This window comes from Lichenostomus cassidix, chromosome 20 (genome assembly GCF_008360975.1).
Source record: "Lichenostomus cassidix isolate B80296 chromosome 20, HeHo_3.0, whole genome shotgun sequence".
Lineage (NCBI taxonomy): Eukaryota > Metazoa > Chordata > Aves > Passeriformes > Meliphagidae > Lichenostomus > Lichenostomus cassidix.
Window position 1 is genome coordinate 191,626 of NC_139500.1, and position 22,839 is coordinate 214,464.

The 22,839-nt window shown below is 37.8% G+C and overlaps 1 long non-coding RNA gene across 1 annotated transcript in view; it reads left to right on the forward strand.

The window, feature by feature from the left end:
* The first annotated feature begins 6,680 nt into the window (after positions 1 to 6,680).
* Positions 6,681 to 22,839, forward strand: part of LOC146428483 (uncharacterized) — an 87,189-nt gene continuing 71,030 nt past the window's right edge. Inside the window, exons 1-2 of the long non-coding RNA XR_014856022.1 lie at positions 6,681 to 6,900; positions 15,019 to 15,090. This is a non-coding gene — a long non-coding RNA (uncharacterized LOC146428483). The remainder of the gene's footprint in view (positions 6,901 to 15,018; positions 15,091 to 22,839) is intronic.

Sequence of the window (22,839 nt, forward strand, 5' to 3'; positions counted from 1 at the left end):
CAGACAATGCAAATACTAAAATGCCAAAATCGAGTTTAAAAGTGTGCATCACATTATTATCATCTCATTCTCAAAGAGGACTCTAACCAAGCTTTAAACAAAAAGATAATGTAAGAAAGGAAATCCTTGTTATAAGGAACAAAACACACTTTAGCAAGGTTGCCGGCTTGCAACTTTTTAGGTGAAAGCATAGTTAACACTTCAATTAGTTAGCCTGTCAGGCTTAAGTCTGTTCCACTGAACAATCCCAAAATCTTTATTGAAAGAATAAGTAACAACTTAAGTCAAGAGTTCTTCTATTCTCACTCTATCCTGTTTGGAACAATGAGTAGCAGATGCTGTAAGGTCAAATTGGAAAACAGCTCTGAAACATCATTCTTTAATACACGTTAATTGCATGTATTAATTTTAGTTGTGAATACGCTTTCTGACACGTGTGATGTATATATATCTATCTCAGAGTAGCCTCAAACTATTACTAATTTATTTACTTAACCTTGCACTGATATTTTCCATGTGAAAATGAAACTGTTTTGTCCAGGCAAAAACCACTCCAATATTAACATATTGACTCACCATTAAGAAAAAAGAATCAAAGATATTTCAGGTTCCTGACTTAAGAGATTTTCTCTTGCTGTTCCTTTTTTATCAAACATAGACACCGACCAAGACTAGGGTAAAAAGTTTCCCACATATTTCCCATCAAAGCTCTAGTTTACTAGAGCTCATTCTTCCAAATTATAACCCAGTTTTCATACCACTACCATAAAATAGCAAAGTAGTGACTTAATTGTAGTATCAGAAACACTATTTGTCAGTTTTGAGTATTCCTAGGTCTGAAACCAGTGGAGTTGGCTCTCAGCAGTTCAGTGCACTGGAATGCTAATTGCATGCTTTCCGTAGCAATTGTGAAAAATTTAATTTGCTTATCAGGCAGGAACAGGATATGGGAAGAAAGTTGTGCACCAGAAAAATTACATTTAGTTCTGTCATGTCTGCCTGCTCATTGCCTGTTGTATATTTTCGTAGGAGACATTTACATAGAGCTTGCCAAGGTGTGTGAGGGTTCAATTTCATTTTGGTTAAAGGTGAATTTACGGCGCACCCACTTATTGATTAGATTAAATCAAAAGTTTCTGATTCCTAAGTTTCTCTGGAGGAATTTGTATGTGGGTACTTGTTTTCAGTGAAGTCTTTTTTTTCATAATGAGGAATATATCGAAGGCTCTAGAGGGTGACCTTGTTAAACTTGGAGGCTTAGGAACAAATCCCAGTAGAGCTGAACATAATTATTTACCTTTTTTAAATTTGAAAATATGCAAATCAAATAGGACACCTACAGAGGTCTCTACATTTGAGTTTCCATGTTTGCGTGTGAATAAACTGAATAAATCATAACTAAGCTTGTTATTACAACATTCTATATCAGGAGTTACTCCTATGTTTATTCTGGAATTTTACCTAAAGCAGAGTATGAGTTTTAACTAAGAATGATTACATATAAAAGTATGTGCAAGTTGTTGTTTAAGAGAGAAAGAGTAGGCAAGAGGATTGTCGCTGTTGAGCCGCTAGCAGAGAAAAGAACCCAGTTTTCAGTGGCAACAAGGAAAAAAGCTTTTATTGTTTTGATTTCAATATATATATAGTTTTTTCAGAGGTCGCCCCGGTTGGTCAGCCTGAGACCTCTCCCTAGGCCTGATTGGCCAGGCCTGAGCTGTCCAAATCTTGGGACACTGTTTTAAAAAACATCCAGACTTTATCTTTGTTTATAAAACACAAAAAGAATTCTCATGGGAAAGACCTGTGCTAGCCACAGCGGATGGTTCATTTTTTTAAAGTAGATTTCTGAGTAGTTTTCCAGAAGTCAAACGTCAATGTGAAATGTAGGTTATTGTGCTGCGTTGGATGCACTCCATCCTCTCCATACACAATCACGGACTTCACCTGAACCTGCAAGAGCCATCATCTTTAAGAAGCCAGTGACTATAGTTCAGGGTTTTCATTATTACTAGAGAGGCAGGCATATTTTGCTAAACAGTACTGAGTGATGCGTGGTGATTTTATGATCTTATCTGGGGATTAGGGAGTTGGAGGTAAACTCATTTACCTTAGAGTCACATACTGGCCTCAAACCAAGGTTCATGGACCATCCTGATAAAAAGCAAATGATTTTATTCAGTTCACATTAAATTCAAACTTCAGGCCCTGGAGTCCTGCAGAAAGAATGTATTAACACTTATCTTACAGAGCTGAATTCTTCTAGGAATAGCATTCCTTCAGCAGCAGAGCAGAGAGAACGCTAAGGCTTTCTGGAGTATGGCATTTTGTCCTGAAGGAAGCATTATGCTATGAATTAAATTTTGAATTTTGGGGAGTGCAGTTGTCAGGGGGTGTATGCTGTTCCCAAAGGGTCGCAGGAATAATATTTGTACACTCTGAAGTTAATTTAAATCCTAATTATTGCTGAAGATAAGATTGAAAGAGTGAAGTCCATTCCTGTTACCTGAGAGAATCCCTTCATATTTGAGTAGGTTATTTTCCCAGTGGACAGAATGAGAAGTGGGTAGGTGGGGAAAGGGTCTCAGAGGTTTTGACTGCTTCTTAATAATTACACCTCCTTTTCCCCCCTTCCTTAAAGCACATATAGTAGCAGGTAATTTATTGTTGGTGATGTGTTGATTTGGAGTAAAGGAGCATTTGCCTGTCAAGTATGATCCTAAGAAGGTAAAATTTTTGTTGTATCATTATTCAGTGACAATGGTGCACTAGAAGACATTGGAAAATTAAAACCAAATTATGAGACACACAATATGGAAATGGGTGGATGTATCACAGGGAGAAAGAAGACACAGGGAAGTTCTTTCTAATGCTGAATCATGTGGAGGAGTATATTCTGGAACCCAGCAATGAAAGAGAGCACATTTCTCTACAGAGTTATAGGCTCATAAATATCTCCAATATTTTGTAGGTCAATGTTTGAGTATTGTAAACTTACAGAAAGAATAATAATGTACTTGTCGTGGAACAGCAATAACCTGTTTTTCTGCTATCCAAAAATGGGTATCAGCATATACAAATCCCTTTTCCCCCCAACTCTGTGCTAACCAGAAAGAGCTTTGATTTCACAGGTGGTCATCATTACGAACTGAGAACTTTCAGTGAGTTACTGGGCTCTGTTTCTCCTGGTTAGGTAAATGAGTGCTATTCCCTGAAAGGATCAAAGCAGGAGTGGAATGAAATAAAAAGATAGCTTAGTGCCTAACACTGGTTAATGTAACTGGTTTGCTAGTGGAAATAAACTGGTTTGTCTAGGATTTCAAAAAAAACATTAAACTAGCCAATTAATGATAGCATAACCAGCCGGAACACTGGTGCTTATAAGCTTACAGAATTTTAAATGTTGTATTTGTGTTTAAGAAACTTGCTGGCATAACAGTGTGAGTGTAAGAGCTAAGCCTGGCACTCTTTATTTATTTAGTTACAAGAATTAAATAGATCCTACTATATCTGTATGTTTCCTTCATGGTTAGGCAAAGACTTAACAAGGACGTATAAGGACTGCAGCTCTTGCATTAGCTTTCTCTACTGCAGCAGGAACTCTTCCTGTAAGGGGATTTTCAACCCTCCCCCCAATACCCACAGAACCTTCATTTGCTTATTTTCCTTTCCTGTTTAAAAGTCAACGTAAGAGTAAGTTAGAGGCTGATTTCACTGAGACGGATGAAATGTTAACCACATCAAAGAGAGCAAAGCCATTCTCTGAATTACAACAAGGAAAGAACATGCAAAGTGTTGGATAATGCTAGCCATATCAGAAAGTGTTGGATAATGCTAGCCTTGGAATCATCACAAATATGAACTATTTTTGATTACTAGCACTTTAGGGCTACCTCATGTTCTTCTATTAAACTGCCTCTCCTTTGGAAATGTACTGAATGTATTTACTGAATAGGCTTTACAAAGCATAGGAGTGGTTCCTTCTTTATGGACAGTTTTATTTTTATACTTTTAATGAGGCGAAATATTGACTACCTTTTCCTGAAGTTCAATTGGGTTTTTCATTGAGTTGAAGTTAGTAACCTTTTAGATGCATAGCTAATTTTTGCTCTGCCAGTCTGGGTAAAGATCTCCTGATTCTCTGTCCTTAAATTAGGTTAATTTCTGCCATGAAACATCTTTTTCAGGGGCACCTTTTACATAACACTTGACATTTTGTGTTACAGGACATTCTAGACAGTCCCATATTTCATTTCTTCGCCAGTTGTGTCCATGTCTCTTGCTGGTCCTTCGCTTCTGGATTTCTCTTACACCATTTTTTCTCCCAAAGGGCATTAGCCCATGATTCCTGAAAGCCCAAGGTTTAGATAACTACTGCATAACAACTATGCATCATTCTCCTACTTCTGAAGCGCTTAGTTAATTTTATTATTAATGATGTTTTATTACAAAATAAATGGATGTAAAATATATTTATGTATGAAACTAAATATCTAAATTAATTACGTACACAAAAGACCAAAATCAATTATTTGTTCATAGTAATTGCATATTGCATTGGATTGCTTAGACTCTGGGCAATGTCCATCACTGGAATGTAGATATAAACTAGAATGTAGTATATATACTAGAATGTAGTACAAACTAGATCTTTACTGGCCAGATGTACAGTAAATATTCAAACCTTTTTTCCAGAGGTTTGGAGACTCACGTTTTTAAAATTAGTGATACTACAGTGATGACTTTGAATTCAAATAGAAAACTGTCTCAGAGAAGAAGGAGTTGACAAAAATACAGTGCTGACTGCCAGATGGGTACCAAACTGCAAAATGTTTGCTAGAAAGTCACACTGGGCAGGTTTCCCCCAGACAGCAGCTGGTGGGATGCAGCTGTGCAGTCCGTTCTGCAGAAGAGTGCACACTGTTCAGCTCTCTTAAGGCAGAACTAACTTCTATTCCACATGCATCAGAAATATTTACCAGATTTTATTATTAACTGGATGCTGCTTTTGTGCAGGAAGAAAAGGGAAGTCTTGCTTTAAAAACACAATACTCTAGCCAGAAACAGATTCTTGTGTGTTGCTTAACATGCTTTTTTTAATGTGCTTTTTTGAGGAGAGGCTAGTTAGAGGGCCATTTTAAGTGTCATTGTAAGTAGCAGAAGAACTGACACATTTCTATCAGCATTACAAGATGACAGCAATTGTCTTAAATAAGGTGGCATTTGCTTTATGAAAATCCATATCAACTCATATCTACTTGCTCTACAAGTAACATTTAGAAATACTGTGGTATAGCAGATATACTAATACAAGATATTTTGAAACAGAAAAATGCCTTCGCACAGATATATATACAGAAATCAACCACAGTGAGACACCACCAGTCACTGTGTCTGAAGCTTACTGCATTTTCACACTTGAATCTTGGCGAGGTCCAGGAAATGACTGTGCTAATGGGATAGAATGGTTAAGAGTTCTGAGGTATTTTTCTAGACCTACTGCAGTTGTTCCACTCTCTGTGTCCATTTTCCTATTTATGTATGAAAAGACATTGATACATCAGCTAGGTAGGAACAAGGAGAGTGGTCTTTTTGTGTTTCAGTATACTTCTTTGCCGTTTTAAAAATCTGTAAATAGCAAATGTTTGAGTTGATTCCTTTTGAAAACTGGGGAATGAGAAGAGAAAAAGGAAGAAACCACACTGCTCAAAAGATTTTCTGCTCCTTTTACCTAATTTTTAATTCTAGATTTTCCTCCAAATTAATATTATTTTGACTTTTGGAAAGATTGAAATATAAAAACATTGACATGTTGAAATGCTTTAAAATTATCAACAAAATGCCATTTCCTGCATCAATGAAACTTCCAATTAGAATGACAGTTCTCTGTGAGTGTGGACTCTTTTCCCAAGAGAAGATTCCACGGTATATATTTACATAATAGGGTAATTCATCCCTGGGATCTGTGCTGCAAGAGTGCCAGCTGGGTGTGCGCCCAGGGCCAGGCACAGACTTGGCTGCACAGCCACAGCAGAAGGCGAATATCTCCAGGAAAAAGGGACTAGTGGCTTCTGCCCTGGGTGCACGACACTGCATGGCCTGGTGCTGGACAATAAGGAATATTTGTTTTGTAGCTCGGGCATTTTGGCTTCTGTCTTACTCTGCAAAAGCTCAAGGGGAAGTTTTCACATCATCTGGTCAAACAGAGAGTTATAATCTTTTATTATGCAGTCCAAAGACTGACATGTTAAAATCAAATCCCTTTCATGCTATAAACTAATTACTGTGCCCTTTTCACCATAAGTAAGGCCATGTCATGAATTCCTTTGCCAAGTATTCTGAAAAGTATAAAAATCACGGCCTAGATGAAGGAGCTGTGAAATGACTGAGAAAGGGCTCCAGCTTTAATAATCTGAACTGTCCTACCAGAGAACACTTGAGCTGCAGCTGAGACATCCTGCCTATCTAGCTGGCAATTAAACACCTTAGTACCTCTTAAATTAAACACGCTAGTACCTCTTCCTGCCGGGTGTTCTTAGGGCGGGGTAGCCGATAACTTTATAAAATAAATATTGCAAGTGTTGAAAGATAACTGACTGCGAAGTCAAGTCACCCAAGAGGAGAACGCGCGCAGCTCGCGCTCACGACGGCAGCTGTCGCGAGGGGCGCCGCGCGCCCCGCGCTGCTCACAAGGGAGCGTGCGGCGCGCGTGCAGACCGCGAGCGGGAGGTGGAGCCATCGCCGAGAGGGGACGGTGGGCTGAGCCGTTGTGCCCTCAGCGCAGAGCCGTGTCCTCCTCGCTGACCAGAACCATCCGGGAGGAGATGTCCCCTCAGCGCAGAGCCGTGTCCTCTGCAAGGACCAGAACGAGACTTCGAGACACTGCGGCTCTGGATGTGCGAGGTCAGTCAAAACATGATGAGGTGATGGCCCATCTATACCAGAGGTGTTGCTAGGGGCAGAAAGGCCAAACTCTGTGTCTTGGTCAAAAGAAAGACAGGTTATAGTTGTAGGTGACTCTTTCCCTTCTGAGGGGAATAGAGAGTCCAAATACCAGACCCTCTTCTTGGGGAAGTCTGTTGCTTCCCCAAGGCTAGGTTAAGGACTAGGAAACCTCCTGATCTGATATGGTCCTCGGACTATTGCCAGTTAGTGCTTTTCCCTGTGGGTGGTGATGAAGCCACAATGCACCGTCCAGAGTCAATCAAAAGTGTCTTCAGGGTCTTGGTGCAGTTGGGGAGGGAATGTGGAGCACAGGTCACCTTTTCTTTCCGGTTGCAGGCAGCAACATTGGAAGAAATAGATGGGCCCAGTCTATTAATACATGATTCCAAGATGTGCTGACCATGCTGCAGCACATTGGAAGTTTTACAGAGAAGAGCCAGGGGCTTCTAAGATTGTAAGACTCACCAGGGAAACATGGATGAAATATCTCACAGGAGTTAAGGAATGTTCCTCTGAGACGGTGACACACATGTGAATGGGAGACGGGTAATAATTTGTAATGCTGTGAGTGCAATTAGTGAGATAAATATAGAGCTAAATTCATTTTCTCTGAAAAGAAGCAATCTGATTGCTATGCAAAAAGCACCTTTATTTGTGATACTGGCTGCTCATAATGTGGTTAGCAATGCACGAAGTGGCATTTTGATTTGGAGCTTTAAAGAATTCTGGGATGAATAAAACATGAAATTAATTGCCAGAGAAGAACCTTTGCCAGACTAGGTGAGATCTACTGTGCTGAATAGAAGCTATAATTTACGACAGGGTCTGTTCCACTCCCAAAGGAGATTATGTCAATACCAGGAAAGGTTAAAAAGCACTTAAAATAGTTTGCGGTACCAGAAGTCCTTCCTCTTCATATCTGGCTTGGGATATGTACATAGTTTAAGGATAAACATATAGTCATGTGTCCTATCATCCTGCAGCAGGTATTAGAACAGAACTATGTAAAATATCACACTCCATGCTTTGTATTAAGAAATTTGAATGAGTGTTGCAGTCAATTTTGACCTGGAGAAAGCTGTTAAGTTGGGAGAACAGGCAAATTTGGATGTTTTGGTGTATGGAGGTGTTAGCAAAATCCTCTAAAATATTTGGGATAAGACTCTTTGCCCTTTTAGTGTGAGTAAGACAGTATTTTATTCTTGTCCAAGAGGTGTGTGTGTGTGGCTGACAAAGTTCAGGCCTCCACACAGACCCCGGTAGAATCTATACAGTTTTAGCAAACAAAAAAATTAATGTTCATTGGTTCTAAGTTGTATAAGTCTCTTCATTAATTATTATTGTTCTATCCCCTATTGGTTATTGATTTCTCACTCTTCAGCTAACCTGGTCCGCATTCTTTAGTCCTTATCTCTTGCTCATATGGGCAGTCTCCAGCTTTCCAGGCCTTAATCTCGTCTCTGTCTTCTGCTTACTCCAATGTCCTTGAAGGGCAATAAATTTAAAATCCCATATGCCCAATCTTCAAATCCCTTTGGCTTTGTTTATTAAAGCTTGTCAGGGTTAGTTTTAACAAACTCAGGATTTGGATGATTTAATGATCAGCCTAACAATAAATGTCTGTGAGGAAACTTAACTAATGCTGGCCAAAAGCAGGCGCTGCGTACAATTAATTAAAACAACTAATTAAAATTTGCTAGGAAAGTTACATAATTTCCAACAAAGGCCTCTAAGTTCCTATGTGAAGTTGTATATTAAATGTTCTGAGTACTTGCAAAACCCTGCTGAAGTCAGGGAAAACTCCACATGCCAATGAGAATCCCCAGTATCAATTTGGGAATCTCAATTCATGCATGTGTGCACGAAAAGGCTGGAAGACTCTGGTTGTGACTCTCTAAGTAGCTGTTGCTGAAGTGAACTTGCCCTCTCAATAAATGGATTTATAGGGGAAATCTAATTATTCAGTTCTGTGTCACAGTAGAAGTCCAGGAGAAATTGAATGTGCATATATAATTTTAGGAAACATATAGTAATGAATAGTATTTGAGGTCCGTTAATTTTTTACAGATCTATTAAATTCAGCTGAGGTTTGTTGTGGGTTTGCCTTGAGTATAGGACCAGTTTTACTTGGTTTTTTTTAGCTTGTGAACAAGTAAATTCTACTCACTTCATGTGGTCTTTTATGCTTAAAGTACACTTGAACGCCCCTTGAAAGTGAAATTCAGAAAACAAACATGTTTGAAACAAAGTAGGAAAAAATGCTACGGGGGAAATTAATAACCAGGGGAAGATGAGCAACATCTATCTTTCTTTTGCCAGATTCTTACACAAAATACACCCAAACTCCTACAAATCTAGTGCTGTAAAATTTAATATTCCCATACGCTTTTAGAAAGTACATTAAAATGTTGTGTACGTGTGTCTAGTGTAATATGATATGGAGGAGGAAAAGAAGATAATTTTAAACCTCCTACTCTAGTGAATGATGTCAGAAAACTCACTGAAAATCACAATCCTTCCAGAGGCTATGACAGAGGGGATTCTTACTGGTGTGAGTATGGGAATGCAACCTCAGTTACACCTTAATTCTTTTGTTTGTAACCTGAGTGATAATAGATATGGAAGAAGGAGATGAAAAGAAGTTTAAAGGAAGGAATGCATGACTGCAGATTTTTTTTTTCAAAATGTGCATAGCTTTCATTAATTTCTATTTATGTCTATGTAAATTATGAATTAAAGGTAGAAAGCTTAGGGGACTCACAACAGCATCCAGCAGAGGAAAAGATAAGCAGGATATTTAGCTAAAGAGTCTTGAAATTAATAAAAAACTCATACTAAAGCAATTTTTGTATCAATATTTGTTGCACTTTTATTGGTATATTTTAGCTGGATGTTTTCTGCAGATCTGTGAATACTAGTGAGATGAAGTATCTTTAAAAAAAATAGAAAAAGAGGTAGAGATTTCTAATGAGAAACGAATATCCATACCCTGGATATTCAGGGTTTTGTCTGCAGTGTAATTAACTAGAATTTGAGCTCTTTCACATGTAAATTAGGTCACTGAGACACTGCCAGTCTTAATCCTTTTTCACATTGTTTACTGGACTTTTCAGGTTTACAGGCTACCTTTTAGTTGGAAATTCCTAAAATTAAAATATTTGGTCTTTTGTGTCTTTTCAGGATTTCACTGCTATCACATTATATTATATGATGTGAATCATGCCATGGTCAATTTAATTTAGGTTTAATGATTATGCCTTTTCAGACTTCTCCAAGGCAGCATTTAACAGAAGGAACGTTCAAAAAAACCTCTTACTTTAAAATTTCTAGCCTCAAGAGTATTTCCCTGGTCTATGGGTATTGGTTCTCTGCATTTGACCTATTGCAGTTGTAATAAATAAATGAAATGTATTTCTTTATGAAAAACTTCAGTTGCATATCAGAGCAGGCATGACAGATTTTCACATACTAGGATCTCTCTAAATACGAAATGTAATTATAAGCCTGTCTGAGCAATTTTAGCTCAAGTATTGTGGATCAGAATTTCAACTGAGGTCACCACATGTGTGTTGTCTGTGGATGTGTTCAGTTTACATCCAGAGGTATAGAGAGTAGTTTGTGGCTGTTGGATATTTTTCTTGCTGTATGCAATTCTCACATTTAATCTCTGTACAGGTGGTATTTCAAAATATGAAAAAAAAGAATGTGTGCAAACTGTATGTGGGGCAGCTGTGAAACAATCTGATTGAGTCAAGACAGGATGGTTTGGGATTCCCCAGACAATATTATGTGGCTCTGGACAAAACCAGTAAAATCTTTCTCCTGTTCAAAGGCCACATGTACCTTCCTGGGACTCTCATGCTTTCCAAAGACTGAGTTGTTTACACACACAGATTATTATATCAAATCAGCACATGGTGCTGATGCAGCAGTGTGGGTATCATGTTACTTGACATTTCAATAGCTGTTCTCCAATGGAGACAGGGTTTATCATACTGGTAAAAAGATTCATGTATAGTTTATCCCATGGTAGGGATTGTGCGAGTATAACATTTTAATTAAAGAAAGAAAAAGGAAAACCCCAACTCTTTAAGCCATGTACTTAATACTGGTTCAAAAACTGGGCTAACCTAGCATAAAAAACCCTAGAGGCAGGGGAGGAAAAAAACCCAGATTCTTCATTTTAAGTAAAGTTGTGGTGAGTTAATGAGATTTTAATTGATGTAAACTAACTCAGTGATTCTCTAGTTTGTGGTTTCCTAGACAAATAGGGCCAGGAGGGACACTGAGAGACCATCACAACATTTCCTGTGTTCCACACCAGGAATAACTGTCCTTTGCAATATGTTTGCTTGGTCTGTACTTAACAACCATCACAATGTCCACTTCGTGACCTGCCCCTTTGGTTCACTTTGCTTGATGTTAGAATAGGCCCATCCATTCCCCATCAAGATTTAAAAGCTGTTGCCATGTTTCCCTTTAGTCTGCTAACACTGAAGAAAATTAATTTCAGTCTTTTCTAATAGGTCTTTGCTCTGATAATTCTTGTTCTCCTGTCCATTCTCTCCATATTTTTCTCATGGCTCTTGATTTTCTTTGGAAGGAGTGGATATTCCACTCCAGCTGAGGTCTTAACAGCACTAAAGAGCCCAGAATAATTATTTTGCCTGTCTTCCAGGTAGTATTGGCCTTTAGGACACCTGGATATATGGTTGCACTATTTTACAAAAGTGTGACATTTTAAATGTACATTGACTGATTTGTGGGGGTTTTTTGTACCATGAATTTGGCCTACATATAATATATACTTATCATCTGTTTCATTTCCATTGCTTCTTTTATTTCTCCACTCTTCCAAGATTTTTTTGCATTGCTATCCTGTCTGTGATCAGAATATGAAGATATTTGCTGATAATTAATCGTACACCATGTAGTGCTTTTGCCAGAAATACCCACTTGTCTGTCTTTGGTGTTCGGGAAGGAAGCAGATCTGGATTCCACCTGCTCTTCTGTTGGGACTCACACGTGGGAAATAAGTGTATGCATGTGCATGTATGTTCTGATAAATAGGATGAAGGATATGAATTTGTTTCTTGTGGAAGATGAAAATTTTGCAGAGGTGCCATCTGTGTAATGTAGCACTGGTAGCAGCAAAGAACTGTGCATTTTGGTGAACTCTGTTGTAGAGTGACTGTACTTCTCTGTACTCAGACTGATCTGATCTCATAACGTGTGTAGTGCTCTTGCCAGCTCACCTTGCATCTGCTCTAGCTACTAGTGGACCTTATGGCCACACAGCAATTTTTCTCTTTTAAATTTGTTTTGATTATTTTGTCAAAAGGTTAATTCTTAAAAGCTAAAGATTGAAAATTCCTTAGTCTTCAAGATTTGCAGGATGTATCAATACACATCTTAATACTATTATTTGAAGAATGTCAGAGTGAATAAGAAGAAATGTATGTTTCTCTAAACTGAGAATGTGACACTGCTAGAGGGAATTTTTCTTCAGTTCTGACAGTTGAACAAGCCTATTAAGAATAAGTCACAAGCTATTTTGTTTTCAGCTATTCAAATCTGCCCAGTTTAGACACATTTCTTGTTTGCTTTGTGGCAGTTTGAAACCACTTTGTTCTACATCTGTATGGTCATCTTGATTAAATTTTAATGTGAAAGCCGGACGCATAAGTTCTGGTGAACTAACAACCAGGGATAAGGTCACCCATCTGCTCATTTAGTCAAAGCTTGGTGCTTAGAATTGCTTTTTATGTTCAATGACAGGCCCTGAATTGCTCTTATAAAAAGTCAAATGAAACCAGGAAATCAACAGAAGGCACCTCTCCATTGTACAGAAACTTGTTGCAGAGCTTCTTAATGTTTGGGTCAGGCAACACAATTTTTGTTTAAGATAGAACTTTTTCAACCATCTGTACCTTGATTCTGAGTCTCAAATTTATCCCTTTTGTCAATCCATTGGCTTTCCTGAAGCATTCTTGGGGATGTTTTTGGCTTTTACTTTCCTTTCAGAATTTTCTCAGCTCGTTACGTCATTGGTATTCTGTACTGTACTTTCACTCAGCTCAACAGTGTTTTCTTGTGCTGAAGAAGATGGGACTGCCTGATTCTCATGGTAACCCAGCCAGACCTTCCTAAGGCAGGAACCGGGACACTGTTAGGTGTTTTTAAAGTAGCCAGCCAGTTCTATCATTGCTATCGTTCCCTGTCTGTGCTTGGAAAGAGTGACCACACTATCCAGTATTTCTCCAGCAGAGCTAACCACTTATGGTTAAGGTACTGTTGGTATGGTTAAGGTATGGTTAAGGTACTTATGGTTAAGGTACTGTTCCGTTACCTTGTTTCCACCAGTGAATGTTTCAAGCTTCCTTATTGAAGACCAAATATGTTCCTGTCCTACATGGACTTATTGTCATCTGAATATTATTTATATCGGGAGCTCTACTTTCAGAAATTGAAGCCAAGAGAGATCAGATTTTTAGTCTGGGCACTGAAGCCCACATCCATTTAAACACCTGTGTTGCTATTTTATTAATACACTCTTGTCCTCATTTTCTTTCTCTTTTCTCTGTTATTAGGTACACTTTCATTGGCAGCCTGACAATATAAGTGCATTTCAATTCCAGGTTAAACACCTTCCACAAAAGTCTTAGTCTTCTGACACATGGCTTAACTCATGTGGCTGAACACTATGAGCCTTACTTTGCAGCTGGCATTAATGTTATGAGTCTGTTGTACCTAGACACTGAGAGGTTCCTCTAATGAGTGATCTAGAGAAGCACAAGTCACTATTTAGGCTTACTTGTTTAAGATGGAAGTTATTCAGCAACTCTCCAATGACATTTTTAATGAAATGCCAACAAGCATGCATGATGGCAGGTGCCAGGTTTAAATTTTATGCATCAGAGGGTTCTTCCCACTCTTTTACCCCCTGGACAATGAGAATGCTAATGCTGTTGGTTAATACATCTTCCTTTTAATATAATTTGTTTAATATTTTCATGCATTAATTCTTAATTAAAGAAGAATTCAAACTAATAAGATGAGGAACAAATAAGTTGGTTTTCTCCTAATTAAAAATACTTCCTTATGAGGAAAAGCCTCAGAAAATTCCATCTGGACTGGATGGATTTATTCTGTATCTCCCAGGTTAATCAAATTCTTTTAACCTTCTTTATTTATGCAGAATAGGACAAAAGCCTACTTATTTTAAAACACTTTGAACACTCTCTTCAGACCGGATAGGTGGCTGCAGTGAATAAGATTGATGACATGAAAATTTTGCATTGGTGGCAATGCATTTTGAATACTCTGTTAATGTACTGTTGCATATTCATAGGGTTTTTTGCAGTAACGTCTCTGTTATGGTTAAAAATGAAAGCAAAACGATTTTTTCTTCAGCATTGGAATTAATGAGGCCTAGTTCATAATGACACTGTGTTGCCACTCACTCTAGTGCAGCAACTCACACCCCTCCACAATGCTTCCAGTTCCATGCCACATTTCCCTGCTCCTCAGCATGTAGGCAGCATTTCTTCACATTCCTTTTTTGTCTGTACCATGAGAGGCAGCATGTGCTATGATTGATGCTAAATGATGCGTGTGGGAATCCACATGATAAATGGGTGACCACAAAGCAAAATAAGATTTGTAGAAAAAAGTGGGAAAAAAAGAGCAGAAATGGTTCTCACCCCTTAAGACTGACTTAGTTTTCTTTATTCAAGCCTTTAATTTAATGAAGGTTATAGGAACTTCCTTATTCTTAAGGCATCTTTCTGAGTGTCAGTGTCACTGAAATCAGTGCAAAATCATTTAAATTGGATTAAACCAGAGTAAAATACCATGAGATCTCAAATCTGCTAGATTCCAGCCTGCTTGAGAAGCATGAACCAAAATCAACAATATCATAAACTTAAAATGGGTTGAAAAGTCCTGCATCATGATGACACTGTGGCAGTGACCTGGTTCCTTAGTTATCATGATTGCTAATTAATCCGGCAAACCTTTGGCTTGCAAGGATTCCAAAGAGAAAATAATGCTCATTGTCTATTTTTTCTACTTTAGATGAAGATCCACTGCTTCATTTCAGACATATCTTTCTTCCTTGCCTTTCAAATTAACCGCTTCCAGGCAATTGTAAGTTAACATTTTTCTGTAATTTCTTCTTACCTGTGAATATTTGAGTTGAAAAAGCAAGACACATTCCTTGTTTTTACGTTGCTCTGTTGTTTAGGATATGTTATGTGTCCAATGGGAATATGCTCTTATGCACTTACTGAAAAACAGGCAAAGTATGTTTTGCCATTTACCCTAAAACTCTCTTCCTGCTCCAAGCAAAATAATCCATAGAAAAGTGTGATTTCTATGTTCATTTCCACGTGATGATTGGAGTAATGAGCAATGCACTAACTGTTAATGTAACAGGTCTGATTTTATCCTTCATGTAACACCCAACAGAAGCCTGTTGGATTTACATCACACCCTGATTTTAAAGTTTGGGGGTTTTGTTTTGAAAAACAGTTTCACATTGGATTTTTGTTCCTTGAGATGGCTGTGTAGCTTAGGAGTATTGGACAGGTTCACTAAAACCTTGACAATCAAGATCTGATCCCATTCCAGAGATTCATGCTTGCCAGCCTAATAAGAGCACAGTCAATTATTTTTCTTTTAATCCCACTGCATTTCCCTGAGAAGCAAGGAAGAGGGTTACTTCATTGCCTGGCATGTCAGGATTTTGTGAATCTACTGCTAGTATTTCGGTCCTGGTGTTCATATGGAGTGAGAAAGCAAGTCTTGAAAGCCTCGTCTACGGAGCTGCAGAGTGTATACATCAGTACTTGGAAAACATATTCTAACATTTAGCCAAGCCCAGTAAATAAATAACGTTAAAGTACAAAGGAAAAAGGATACAAAAATATACTTTTTCATTATGTTTCATCAATTTATTACATATTTTTCCTGTACTCTGTTTGAAATATGTCATCGTAAGGGCTAATCTGGTGGTAGCTAATCTGGCTAATATGGTACATGTAACATATGTTGTATATCTATAAGAACACAGCTGCTCACAGACAATTTTAACTGTGTATGTATTCATTATGAGAGTGTCTATGATTAAGTTACATAAGTGAAGTTTTAAAAGCTTTCTGTAAAAAACAAATTCTGCATCGGTCAAATGCTGCTTAATGGTCTTTTTATTTTGAGCTTTTGAACAAAGCCATCACCACTGTTCTTATGCACTATTACAAGAATTTTTCATAAAATCTGTCTTCCAAAGCACAGTCTAGAGCATCAGCTCTGGTGAAGGTTGATGAAAATCCTCTTGCTTTGATACCTAAGTAAATATGATTGCTCTATGTGTGAGCATGGTGTAGTGTGGTTCCAAATACATGACACCCACAGCTCTCTTAGAGTAGATTCAGATGATTTGTTCCTTCTTTAGATGCTCAGGGAAAATGGAAATTCAAAAAAAAGAAAGAAACTGTAGACAGAAAGAAACTCCACGGTTGTCTCTCAAGAAAAAATCCCCAACTTCTATTTAACTACTTCATGGTATACCTGTGTCAGCTTCTAGGGTGATAGAAACTTCCTTACTGTTGGGAGATGATATTTGATTAGAAGCTCCAGGGTTCATTTGGTCACCCAGTACGCATGACAGTCTATGCTGGGTATGCTACTTTCCTCAGCTGCCATGGGGAAGAGTTCTTTTAGATAAGGTTTTTCTCACACTACACTGTTGAAAAGAAAGCTACTAATCTGTTTGACAAATAATAACTGGTGCCCTGGCCTCCATCAATTGCTATTGTCGCATTTAATTAAATGAAGCTATTCCAACTAGCATGTGCCAAATATCTCCCTGACAATAACAAAGCAGTAAGGTGTAAAGAAATGTAAGAGCCTTAGATCTTACCCACTCTCTACCAAATATTATACATAGCTTCACTGGGTGTTTCTTAGCCTAATTTTTCTCTATGAAGTCTTTAACAAAGCTTTTTTATTAGGTCTTGTTACTCAGTCTCTTCTCTAACTGTTTATGGTTGCCACATGGTCAAATGTCAGCTAATGAACAACAGTTACAGGTAGTTGTACAGCTGTACATATTTCACAGATTTTGCATCAAAAAATTGCAGTCAGCCGGTTTTTTCATTTAGATTTATATCCGAAATCCAAGGGGTTTTGCCAATTCTTCTATAACACAAATGTTGTTTTATTAAATGAAGCTGTAGCTTTTAAGATACATAAAAATTTGAAATGTGAAATAATGACTAGACCCCAAACTAGGCTTTAAACTATTAATGATCTGCCATCTGGTGGTCTGACTTGTTTGAGCTGTTGCACTTCTAATTCCCCCTGATGTAATTATCAGTGGCTTTAATATGCTCTTTGTGGTTAATGAGCTTGGGCAAGAACAACATCTGGTCTGCTCCTCTCCCAGATCTCATCACTGTGACTCAGGCTAGACCTGTGTGATCTGCTGGTGTTCAGACCATTTGAAAAATCAACAGGGAATTTCCTTTGCTGAAGGAGCAAAACCTGTGCTGACCCTATCTGGATTAAATTTCTCTTTAGCCACCCTCATTTGTAATAAATGATGGTCAGAGGTTATGTTACCTCTTAGGTATTACTGAAATGGCTGATAATTCACTTTTACCCAAAATTTTCATGCGTTATTCGTATTTATAGCTAAAAAGCTTTGAAGTGCAGAAAAAGTGAGATTTGTGTATATTGCTCTCCTGTCCTTTCAGTTCTTCCTTAGAGCCCAAAGGCAGGGCATATTTACAGACTGGTTCAGTTCTTCATTTCTGTAATGGGTTTAGATACATTGTACAGCACCTGATCTAAAGCTATGATCCTGTATTATTCCGGGGTTACATCTTATCCTATCTAAGACTGGAATAATTTAAATGGAAAGGAAGGAGATCAATATGATAGAATGGCTGTATGTTTAATTAAATATTTAGAGGGGATGACTTATAGCAGTGGCATAAGTGAAAATGTAGGTCAAGTGTAGGAATTGTAGCAGAACTGATGTACCATCCTTCTCCACACATCTTTCTTCCTCACAGAAGGAAGACGAATATGTGACCACTTGAAAGTCAGTACTTGCTGCCTCTGAAATATCCTTTAGAATTAGGACTTGGACACACAGTTTTAATAATTCCACAAATGGGCAAGTAGAATCTGGTGAAGATGCTTGAACTTTCTTCTCCCGGCCAGCTGAGAATTCCACTTGTGCAGAAATAGGAAATGAAACGAGAAGGAATGACCTGGAACCAACTGCATTTTATCTGTCAAGGAACTAGAAAGAGGGGAGAGATACAAATGTAATGTACTGCACAGTCACACTCTGTTGTCATAATCCGCTATTATGCAATTACATCAATCATGTATATAAAGGCGTATTTTTTAGGAATTGGTTATTCTGGCTAAAGATTCAAAATTGCCCTTATGTTTCTACCTGTGAAAAGTACATACAATCATAGGTATCAGTATTGCTTGGAGGTTCCATGGGTACGTATACCACTGGGCTAATTTGACATACTTCATTCGTGTCAAAAAATGCACCATTCAAGAACACAAAACAAGAATACTTTTCCAAATTCTGTGAGTGAGTTTGGTTTGGTCTGTGTCCTGTCTTTTTAGTAACTTTTACACTAGCAGCTATTTAGTTGATGTGTTTTCTTTCCATTCCAGTCTAGTATGACTCTTGGGGGGAAGTGATATATCACAACTTTATTGTTTTGATTACCTTTCTACCTGTTAGGGGATCTACCTCAACTGCATAATTACCACCAGCTATTTTTGCACCTCTGTGTACATCAAAGTTGAGCATTAATTCTTTGTTCTTAATAGTTCTACACACATGATAGCCAAATTCAGGCTTTGTTTATACCACAATTCATTAAAGCTGGGAAATTCTTAAAGCTTTTGAAGAATTGTTTGGGACTTCATGGTACACAATGTGAAAGAAGTCTTCCATTTTGTAGTGATTAGATGGTTTGCTAATGTGCAGAGAAAGTTAAGAGGAAGTTATATCCAGGAGCTGGCTCACTCACACTGTGCCACAGATTATCCCTACCTTCTGAAAGAAATATCATTTATTTGAGTTGGTTTCTCAATTCTGTATTCTAGGTTAGCCATCATAACAAAAAATTAAAAGTGACAAATCTATTGGAAACTCTGCTGCTTTCTAGGAATGGGACTGAGACCACCAACTCATTTATGGCTGGCCTCCAGAGAGCTATAGAATGAAAATTAGTTTTGATCATTGCTAAATTCTATTAGTGCTCTACATCTGAACTGAAAAATTCTGTCCAGGTGTCAGCCAGCTGAACAAATCATCCTATATAAATAATTGTTGACATGGGTTATTTTTCACTGCTACAGAAAGTTAAAAAAGCAGTTATATATCTGGGTACTGTTACAAGAATTCTATAGCTTTTATAAATACATAAATAAATAATAAACTCCAATACTCCAAAAGAAATCGGATAAATAAGACTCTTTAATTGCTGATGATTGGGTGAAAGCTTCTCTGATTAAAGATCAAAGCTGGTGGAGTATCAATCACTGCTGGTTTTGATTAGGTACCTCACTAATCTCTGTCACTGTGTAATGATGATCCTGGCAAGCAGAGTCTGATAGCTGCAGGAAAATAATTTACGTTAATCAAGTGAAGTAAGAAGGATTCTGATGTACTTTGCTTTTCAAGAAAAGATGCTGATGTCTCATGCTGAAAGAGCTCAATGGACCATACAGCTTTAGAAGGAAAGCCCTGAGAGAATTAGATTCTAAAAGCTGCCAGTATGAGCGGCCACTTTTGCTCTCACTGACCCAGATCCAGATTTGTAAGCTTGCCATAAGCAGTTCATCAACAAGTCAAATTTAGTAGGTGAGATATTTCAAATGTAAGTAGCAATTAACCTGAAATTGGTCTAACTTAACAGGTGTTAGACTTCATAAAAGGAAGAGACCTTTGCTCTTCTGACCAGACCAAAGAAGCAGCAAATCTTGCCTCCTAGATATCTTTGCTACTTAATAATTTCTGGAGTTTTTTTCTTATTTGGGCATGAGAAACTAAGAACATTTGTAGTAAGTTGTTAAAATAAAGTCAAGACTCAAATCTACAAATACTGTTGCCCTTATACCTCAGCTTGTGGATCTCTGGAAAAGCCTCTAGTTATCACTTCCAGGTTTCCAGAAAACACTGATCACTGGTGGAATTCCAAAACATGCGCTTCTCTGCGGCAAAAATCTCTTGGCAAAAATTAGATTCAAATAAGGAAGTATGTGTCTTGTAAGTGCTGAAACCACCAACGTTCCGAAAGAAATAATTCACAAATTATCCCCGTGGGATTTTCAAACCAGGTTTCTTTTCCGTCTGTTAGTCAGATTGATAGGTGTTTTCAGGGCTCTGTCTTGGAGCTTTGCAGAGAGAGGAGCTGAGTATAAAAATTGGTAAATGTACACCTCATCAAACCCAAGAGCCCACTATAACACATTCATTCATCTACAATGTGAGAGACTCAGCCTGATTTGCAGCTGGGCTCTGAAAACAGCTCTGCCCTGTGACAGGAGAACAGCCTGCCAGCAGTGGCCTTGGCTCACCTTATGGAAATTCCTGCAGTGGATGCACTGGATGCAGAGTGGAAGTAGGGCCTTTCAGCACATGGAGAGTGAGGCTGAGGTCCAAAGAGTTGACTGAGGTAATTCAGTATAGAGTGAAATGAAATTAGATTCTTCCAATCCATAAATAGAGCACCCTAAAAATTGGACTGTCCGTCTTTGGGACATAGAGGAGTTGAACTGTGGTGGTAACTGTGAAAGGGTGATAAATAATCAGGATGTGAGTATACAATTCATAGCTGTTGTAGTGCCATTGGAATCAATGATGTTACCAAGGAATTAATTCTGCCTGATGCTAATAAAGCTATCATCAGAGGTCAGAAAATAATGTTTCTCTTCTTGGCCATGATTGAGTGAAATCCTTCTCCTGTCACGTTGTAAGCAGTTATGTACACAAATAGTACAGTAGAAATAATAAATAACTATCTCTATGAAGGATATATGATCAAAGATTCAAGGAACACAGCAGTTTATTTGAAATAGCAGTATATGATTAGTCTTTACAGTAACAATGTAAGAAAAATGAACTCCATTTATCATGGAACTTACCTGTCTCAAGTATAATATGTATCAGGCCTTTGTATTATGGGTGAACATTAAAAACAAATGATTAAAAACAAAGGTGGTTTGTCAATGATAATAAAGCAAGGCAAAAAAGATTTCATTGATACTTACAATCCAAAGCTTTGCATTCCATCACTTCAGAAGCTTGGCTGAATGGAATTGAGTGTCCAATAATCAAGCATAGTTGCTATAGTTTTATGGGCTTGTTGGACATTTATTCATGTAAATGGATGGGCAGTATTCAATTAGTCTGTACAAATCAATATTCTATTTCTATGTTCAACTCCAGTAAATTAATAAAACATTATGCTTTCAAAAATATGAAAATAAGTTTTAAAGGCAGAGAAAGTTTGGAAGCATGAGAAGCCAGAAATGGAGCTGTCTAGTAGGTATCCATAATTTAAGAAGTTCATCTTGACATTTGAGTTTTGGCCCTGAGCATCATAGAGGCTTTTGCCCAGATCTCCTTGGTAGTTTCAGTAAGCCAAGGAGATGGAGTATATAAAATTAACATGTTTACAGAGTAAACATTAAAGTAAACTACCAGGTTGCAGCTCTGCTGTATTCAAATAATGTGAAGACATCTGCAGGGAGGGCTATATTTCGTTTGTTTATGTGAAGTTTCGTGTGTTAATGATATGGTGAGATTAAAATGAAACTAATTGAATGTAAAAAATTGAACTAGAGGGTGAATTAAGAGATCTAATGTTGTGTAAGTCCTGCATGTGCATACAAGAGAGAAACCCTTCTTTAAATGACAACTTTTTGATTATATCAGCTGTAATAGTCTTTCAATGGGATACTTTGTGACAGGCGTATTCAGATGTGACCAAGGCACTAATTTGCTCATTTTGAAAAATAAAGATGCATCTTCACTTTCCTGTCCCCCAGGTGCTCTGTCCTTAATCTAGCACAAGGCACAAAACAATTTGATTTCTTAGAAATTTTGGATATTTTGCTGAATTTTGAAGATACGAACTTTAATGACTTGGCTAAATCTCCCCTAATTAGCTGTAGTTCAGTTATTGTATGTATTCCTCTAGCAAGCAATAGATATTCATTGGTGCCAGTGTCAAAAACTGAGTAGAAGTCAGTCTGAGGCTCATTTTCTCAATACAAGTCCTTGGTTGCTAATCAGAATTCGATAAAAGATTAGACAGTTCCCTGCTGGCACTTGGTTATTAAATTCCACTTACACTGTTGCCCCACAAATACTATAAATTCTCTTTCATTAGCAGACTGTTCACAGAATTCTCTGAAAATAAGTTTCATTTGAAGACAACTGAGCAAAATGGAATCTAATTAGGCTGGAAGACTCCTAACCACCATAATTTCTCACAGTGTAATAATGGCAAAATAATGCTTTTGAAGCTGTCCTGCTACAGGATTTCCAAATAGATGTGTGCCATTTAATTAGGAGGGCTTAGCAAAGCAAACTGGGATGCATAATACTGGTCTGAAGGGCAAAGATTTATACATCTCTATGAAGAGAGCTGGGATTTTTTAAGTTAAATTGTAGCCGTGGTGCATGGCTGCATTTGAGACAACCATTTCACTTCATAGCAGTTTTAGAAGAAAATCAGTCTTCCAGCAGAAGCTACTGGTCAGCTTTCATACAGACAAACTGGAGGGACACAGTCCGTTTACACAGTATCTGCGGGATTCATTATTGAGTGCGTTGAATATAGGCTGATA